We start from the raw sequence: 8,289 nt of genomic DNA, 5'->3' as shown, positions 1-8,289 counted from the left end.
TTCTGTTGGGCGCTTGTCCTGGGTTCAGCAGTAGCAGTTATTTTTTCTCCTTCTTAGTAGCTGATGCAGCGCTGTGTTTTGACTTTCAGCCTGGGAACAGCGCTGATAACACCGATGTTTTTAGTTGCTGCTCAGTAATGTTTACTCTGACCAAGGACTTTGTGAGCCTCATGCTCTGCCAGGGAGGAGGGGAAGCCGGGAGGAAGCAGAGACAGGACACCTGACCCAAACTGACCAAAGAGGTATTCCATACTACAGCACGTCATGCCCAGGAGGTAACTGGGAGTTACCCGGAAGGGCACTCTCTGCTCAGCTGGGCTCATTTTGGCAGGTGGTATCATATTCTCTCCCCTTGTTATTTCCCTTATCATTATTATCATTGGTGGTAGCAGCAGTGGTTTCTGTTATCCCTTAGTTACTGGACTGTTCTTATCTCAGCCTGTGGGAGTTGCATTCTTTTGATTCTCTTCCCCATCCCTCGGGGGGGGGGGGGGGGGGGGGGAGGGGGAGGAAAGAAAGAGGGGGAAGTAGAAACTGTGTGGCTGACTGGGTTTAAACCACGACAGTGCTCTAGCTGCTGGATCACTGACAGTGTGAGTTTCTTTCAGCACAGATATTTGACGATTCAAAGTTGAACAAAAGAACTTTTCCACTCTCACAGTATTCTCATGAATTTGACTTCAAAGTGTATCATATGGCACAATTTACATTGATTCTAGTTAAATCCGGGTATCTGTACTGAAACTTCCTGAATTTTATATTAAAAATCTCAGATTAGGTCAAATCACCTTATATACTGAATATATACAGATCAGCATTCATAACGTAATCCAACATTATTGTTTTACCATAGTCTATGTTTTACCATAGTCTTCAGTTCCAAGACACATTTTAAGTGATTTTAAGTAATTTAGTCCTATGAGACAAGATGGATATTACCCTGTAAGGGCTTGGAAAGTGCAGTACCCCTGACATTAATTGCTTTAGGTGAATAAAAAGCTGTTGACCTTCTTTCAAAATGAAAAATAATTTGGTCTTGCAAAATCTAAGTTTCTACATCATCACCAAAGACTTTCAGTTTCAGATTACTTCTCTGTTTTAACATTGCATTCTTGTGAAAAGAGATGGCTCCGATGACCACATTAACTTAAATACTTGGCTGGCAGCTTCAGATTACTGATTATTCTAAACTTCATATTTATGCATGGCAAATTGATGGCCTTTTCTTCTTCAGATACAGGCTGTCTCTCAAATGTGTTGGCTATGACTTGTTTGGAAACAGACAGTTGTCAATAGCATGCGAGCTTGCCAGTAAGGAGATGGGTGTCTAGGAAGAGCTGTAGAAATACCACAGTTTCTAGTTTTGAACAAGCAGCCTATTGCTCTGTGATCCCTGGTCTTTTTAGGCTCATTAGAAGACCAACCATCTCAGGCCCAAGTTATTATTCCAGTGTTTCCTACTTTCTGTTTAAGCCCAAATAATAAATCATGGAGGGCAGCCATTTTGCAGTAGAGTGCTCTTTAAATAAGATCAGTATGCTGGGATGAACTCCAAATAAGATTGTTACCCACTTTTTAGTCTCTATCTCAAAATGGGACTTAAGTTTCCTGAAGAGCTGAAAAAGATCTCTGAAAATTCTTACCACTTTTTTCGTTATGTATCATGGCCCTTGCTAGTCATGACCTGAAGTAGCTGTGGTATGAAATACCAGAGGAGAAGGAGGATGCGGTGGGAGAAGATCAGGTCCATCCAACCTGACCTTGAATGTTCCCAGGGATGGGGCATCCACAGCTTCTCTGAGCAACCTGCTCAAGTGCCTCACTGCCCTTTCAGTAAAGAATTGCTTCCTAATGTCTAATCTAAATCTATCCTCCTTCAGTTTGAAGCCATTCTCCCTTGTCACTACAGGTCCTTGTAAAAGGTCCCTCTCCAGATTTTTTGCAACAGCCTTTAGGTACTGGAAGGCTGCTATAAGGTCTCCATGGAGTCTTCTCCAAGCTGAACAAGCCCAGCCCTCCCAGCTTGCCTGAAGCCTCCAGCCCTCTGATCGTATCTGTGGCATGAGCTCTGTTCTCCTGCAGTGAGCAATAGCATACAGCATAACCTTCACGAGACTTTGATGGGATAACACGGTGAGGGGTAGGAACTCCCAAGCACAGCTCCTCAGAGGTTTCCCCACCAAGACATATGAATAAACCAGGAAGATTCACAGAATTAGAAGAGTGAAAAGGAGAGAGCAGAAAAAGAAAATCTTTTGGAAATGAACCTGACATTTTCATTCAAAATAGAAAACACTTCCCAGAAAGTGCATTGTCAGCAATGCAGTGCTGTCAAATAAGAACAGGGGTTTGCTCAAAAGGAAAAAGGAAGCTTCTCTAAGATGACTAGAAGTCAGTTTAAACAAATTTTAAGTAAGTTTAATAGAGTCAGTTTCTGTTTTCTATCTCAGTTGAGGTAGCCGGGTGATGAAGATGTCAGGGTGTGAAGACAAACTAATGTGGTGCTTCAGGCAGATTTATGCACCTACTACAGTGTTCAAGTTCAGGACAGCAGTAAGCAATTATGTCCATAAGAAGTCAGAAGCCTGACTTCTTAAGCAGTGACTGAGAAAAGGAAGTCCTCTGTAGGAATATAAATCTTGTCACTGTCTGAAAAAACAGGGTGGCTGCCTTTCAGAAAGTTTATATTAATTTTCTTTGGTATTAATTGTGCATGTGCAATTGTGCAAATCCTGAGATGGGTTTTCAGGAGGGACTTGTGCAGAGTCCAGGTAAAACCATCACTTGGCAGAAAGCTGGAGGATGAAGCCTGTGAAAAGCACAGCTCACACCTAATGCTCTCTTGCAGGCCATGGACCCTCTTGGCTTGTTCAGAAAGCAGTTTCTCTATTCAAGAGGCTCTAGCTTCTATCCTCTTGAGAGCTGCAATAAATTTGCCTAGGAAATGGTCAGTGCCTCACAGTGCCTAGAGAGACACTGTTTATAAAGTGGCTACTTTAATGAGCACCCCCAGGGTTTCCCTACTCCATTAATGCACAGTTAATGGATTAGTTAATTGAGAATAAACTGAAGGAGAAGAACAGGCTGGGAACTCTAACTTGACAGTATACAAGACTAGAACATCTTGAAGGCTCACCATAGGGATATGGCTGGATTGTGGGTACAGACACATGAACAGGTAGTAGGGGTAAAAAGAGACTGACTGAACAGACATCAGAATGACCCCCACTAACTGCCAGTGTGCGAGCTTTTATCCCATGGTAAAAGACAGATAGTAATAGTAAGCACATTGCTTATCTTTCAGTCAAAGAGAAACATGCCTAGTGTTTGAAGAGCAGGAGCTGGTACACAAGCAATTACAAGGGATCAGCTGTAAGTTCAGTTTCTTATTCACCCTGTAATGACTCATTCATGTTGCCTACACCTTCTGTTACTACCAAAAGCCCTTCAGCTTGCTTTAGCTCTGTTTCAATTTCTGCTAGTGTTAAAGGTGATTTCTCATGTTGAAGGCTCAGCTGCTGTAAAGCTTCACCAGCTGCAGTAAACCTTCACTACTTCACTACTTCAGGTTCAAACTTAAACAGGGGAAGTTTAGGTTGGAAGAAGTTCTTTACTGTAAGAGTGGTGAGGCACTGGAATGGGTTGCCCAAGAAAGTTGTGAATGCTCCATCCCTGGTGGTGTTCAAGGCCAGGTTGGATGGAGTCTTCAGTGACATGGTTTAGTGTGAGGTGTCCCTGCCCATGGCAGTGAGGGTGGAACTAGATGATTTTAAGGTCCTTTCCAACCCTAACTATTCTATGATTCTGCTGTAGCTCCCAGCAATGTCACCTAGGAGTTAGCTCAAGCAAGACCAGCAGATGCCATTCTGAGATACTGGGGGGACTGGCAGTTACACAGATTTAGTAATTTCTTATTTTCTCATCCTTCATTTTTTATAAAGTGTTTCCTTTTCCTCATTTACAACTTTTGCCTAGTGATTTCTCCCTTCTTTACTCAAGGAAGAAAATTAAGTATCCTTACTTTACATGTCTTGATGGAAAAAGTTGGACCATCTACCGAGCTTCTTCTTACAGGCCAGACAAAACTCCTTGGCATACTACCATGAGTGTTGAGACTACCATGCTCTCATTAGAATAACTTATTTCTTAAATGGCACCCAAGATCCAATTGCTGTTAGAAATATAACACTCTAAATCATATTAACATAACATCAGAACACAAACCTATACCCCTTGGAATGGTTTTTAGGCACCATCAAATGAAATGGGGACCATATCACATTTTTATAATCCATTCCCAAATCTAACTACCAGCTGTAGCTGAACATTTTGGGTTGTTTTGTCTTTTTTTTTTTTCCTAAAAGAGTTTCAATAAGCAAAAAGTAATGGGAAAGGGAAATCACAGGTGATCTGCCCATTCCACCTGGATCCAATTGCATCTAATAAATTGTTTTGAGTCAAAATTGCTGACATTTGTTATGGACATTTGGTATGAGATGACTAATGTCCTTTAGGTAGACTCAAGTTCTGACTCTAGGGACAGAGATCTGTTGAAGTAAGATCTGACATTTTGCCCTGAAAGTGTAAAGGATTTTTTGAGATTACAAATGCTTTTACTTGGAATGCTCTCAGCTTCCTCAGAACAGATGGGTCTCGCCAAAAACAGAGCCAAAGCAGGCGGCTGGTGTAACTCATCTCTTAATACGCAGCCAGGTAACTTTTAATTTTCCCTTCACTCACTAACTGACTGTAGAAGTTGGAGTGATTAAGAGTAACTAAGTGAGGCTTATCCATTTTGTACTTTACAGACAATATTCTTTTGAATACACGAACTACATCAGGAGTCAGAGAAGCACAAGAAATTCAGTGAAAGGGCTTTCAGAGATGAATTCACAATTTCCTGCTCAGACTTGGTCCTTACAAGCTGGAATTTGGGGTTCCAGGAGAAGGGCAGGTCCCCAGGAGCACAGAAAGGCAGAGCTTCTGCTGGCTGCCCGTTGCCTTTTCCACTACAATCACAGTGAAAGACAAGCAGTGAGACAAACTTTGCTTCACTAATTATGTAGCTCTAATAAACCTCTATCCAGGGCACTGAACGCAACAGTATACAGTGCTGAGTGAAACTTAAAAGGTTTTCTTGTACAGCTTGACTGCTTTTCTGATGTGCAGCCAGATTCTGAGTATAGCTTGAGAATGCAGAATAGGCTGGAAATTGCATGCACACGATCCTACCTCTATAAAGCTTCTACCTTCTGTTGCAAATGGAAACATCACAGTAATTTCCTTGTGATGGTTTGTCTGGGTTTCCAATTTCAGTTACAACCAGTTTTAAGAAAAAGATAACTAAGATTGGTTTATTTTTTAACTCCTCTTTCTCCCACTCCCTATCCCCAAAGAATTTGCTTAGAAATTTGTGAAGATCATCATTGCTTTTACGTTTGTCCCAGTCATTTCACTCCTAGAGAACAGGATACTTTACATAGGCCAGAACCCTTTCTTGCTGAAGTTCATGCTCTGTCTGCCATGACTGCTGACGATTGGTTCTGCATGCTGCTGTTCACACAAGGCAGAGTACCCTCTTCCTGCCTTTTAAAGGCCTTTTAGGCAACCTGAACTGTAGCCTATTGCTACATCTCATCTTTCTGATATGTTATTTTAGCTAATATTCTTTCAATATCTAGTAAAGGACTTTAAATTCCCCAGGGCCATTCATCCCGTCTGTGGTCACCCATTCTCTTTCTATGACTCAAACCCGGCTCTTATTTCTGCCTGCTGGTTGCTGCTCCCCACAGCAGCCTGAAATTTCTGGCCCCTCATGCTCATCCAACAAACTGATAACATTTGGTTGTCCCTCAACATTTCAGCCCTTGCAAGCTGGGTTAACACAAGCCTGATACTTGTGCCACACTCACTGGTGTGACTGGAGGCAGGGCTGATGCCTACATCCTGGCCAGCTGCCCTGAGGAGGGGAGAAGAAGGCAGGACCCAAGATTTGCTGCCCTTTGAGCACAGCCTCCTGCTCATCCATTGCTTCCCAGGGAGGGATGCCTGGGTTAGAGTCTTGGCCCCTGTTCAAACACTTAGCATGTGTGGGCTTGCATAGGGAAAGGGAGGGCTTAAATAACAGATAAATTAACTGTTCTCCAGGAGCTTTCTTAGTATTCTTTCACATGGAAACTAAAGAAGAGTGTAGACTGTAGTCAAGTAACAGCTAAGCCTGCCCTTTTATGGGTGTCAGTGCCTTTTTGTGCAGTCCTCTCAGATTTCCTTATTTCACATCCTCTCTGTAACTTTTCAGTGCCCAACCTTACCACTACAATGTTTCATACCTTATAGAGCAATTATAACTTTTTATTATTGCAGCTACTTGAGTATTCTTCCCTAAGGCAAACAGCAAGCATGGCAGCTTACTGGCAATCGGGGTGAAAGAATTCTGTTTACTGTGCAAAATGTATTAGGCAGCTCAGAGCTACAGTTGGGTGAGAAATTTCCTTTCTGTTAGAGAACACTTTCATCCTCGCAAAATGAATGCAAGATGATTTATATACATGGCAGCTCCAAATGTTTGCAAATACAGACACATGCATATTCATAACCCTAGAAATACTCCTAATGCACCTGCCACCAAAACAGTCCTGGAAAATATGTTGCACAAATGCTCCACTGGGTCTGTGATATCTCAACACTCTTCATAATCAAGTGCGCACAAATTTGGGAGTGTTCTCCCCAGATAGTTCAGTTTCCATTTAAAGACCTTTTGGGCACACAAGTGATATCATTTAACATACAGAAATTAAATGTTGATCATGTCCATGCACAACAGAGAGACTCTGCTAACCTGTGTACAGAGGCAGTGTGGATAAGAAGTGCAAGGAAACACATGTCCATGCACAGAGTTTAAGTTTAAACAGTTCAAGGGATGCTAGAGGACCGTTTATGCTCTACAGTTTCAGTCATGCTTATTCTCTCCAAGGGTTATTTTACCAGTTGTTTTGGAGTTATTCTTCTCCTGTTTCAGCCCTTAAATCTTAAACATTGGGGAAAGCCTATAGAAAGACAAAGCATAAAATATCCTTCACAAGACAGACAACAGTGAACCTGTGCCCAGCAGGACAAGTTTATGTCCTGTGAATTCTGCATGGTAGGGCACACAGCAATCACTCGAGTTAATGTAAACTTACATTGTTCCACCAGGGCATTAGAGTAAATTGGGTTGCTACACATACATATCCTGAGGATTGGGGTCACTTATTTCATGCAGTATTTTTATTATATTTAGCATAATATTGCTCTAAATGTGCAGTTAATTACACAACTTCCTGTTCTAAACTCCATAACTATTCTTCTGCCAGAAGTGGATTGTTTTTAATAAGATTGTGTCCCCTTTTGGCAGTATGTGGTTACATATACTTCATTCCCATCCTTATTATTCACATTCTGTATCAAGAGAATACAAGCTCACAGGATGAAATTCATCCCGTGATAAAGTCAGTGGCATGCCTCCCAGGCATTCAGGAAGGCTATGTTCCCATGAGGATTTTTGCATTCCCACCACACCCTTCTGCTTGTCAAGCTAACGAAGCATCTCCCCTAATTGCACTGGCAGGGGGGAAGCCTGGTCTGTCTTTACCCCTAAAACACAGTTACAGCATTTTTACTCAAAACAAGTAGTTCTGTCTACATCCTTTGAATCTCACAGTCTCTCCTGCACTTTTAACCTCTGGATGTAGACATGCAGCATCCATCAGGAGATGCCTCTCCCCAGGACAGCCCTGGAGCAACCAACAAACCCCTATCGAAGACTGCCTAAACACATAGCAGGTGAGCAGAGCGCCTCTTGAGGAACATGAGAAGGATGCAGATCTGACAGCGCAGACTTCACCATCGCCTTGTCCTTTTTTATTTTCCCCATCTGCTCTTATGCTGAATAGTTCCTGTGTGACATGGGGGTAATGTTTCTGAGTGTGATCTGGCAGCCTTGAAGATTCAAAATACATCTCAAATAATTTTTCTCCAGGGTTAGTATTCTTTATTTTCCTTGTTGCTTTCATGTGCTTTCCTTGGGAATTTCAAATGTTTTTGTGAAAATAATAATCATGAGTGTGCACAAAGACTTATTTATTTGTGACATGCAGCAAATATAAATATAGAAAGACAAGCACATATGCATATATAGACACAGATGTATTTTTATGTAATACAAGACAGCATATTCTATTTATCATAGAAACATAATAAATAAAATAAATAATAAAATAAGATTTTAATATTTAAATGTAGCTGATTTTC

This window comes from Pezoporus wallicus, unplaced genomic scaffold, assembly GCF_028554395.1.
Source record: "Pezoporus wallicus isolate ANWC-B61680 ecotype Strahan unplaced genomic scaffold, APGP_CSIRO_Pwel_v1 contig_7506, whole genome shotgun sequence".
Classification (NCBI taxonomy): Eukaryota; Metazoa; Chordata; class Aves; order Psittaciformes; family Psittacidae; genus Pezoporus; species Pezoporus wallicus.
This window is presented reverse-complemented; position numbering follows the sequence as displayed.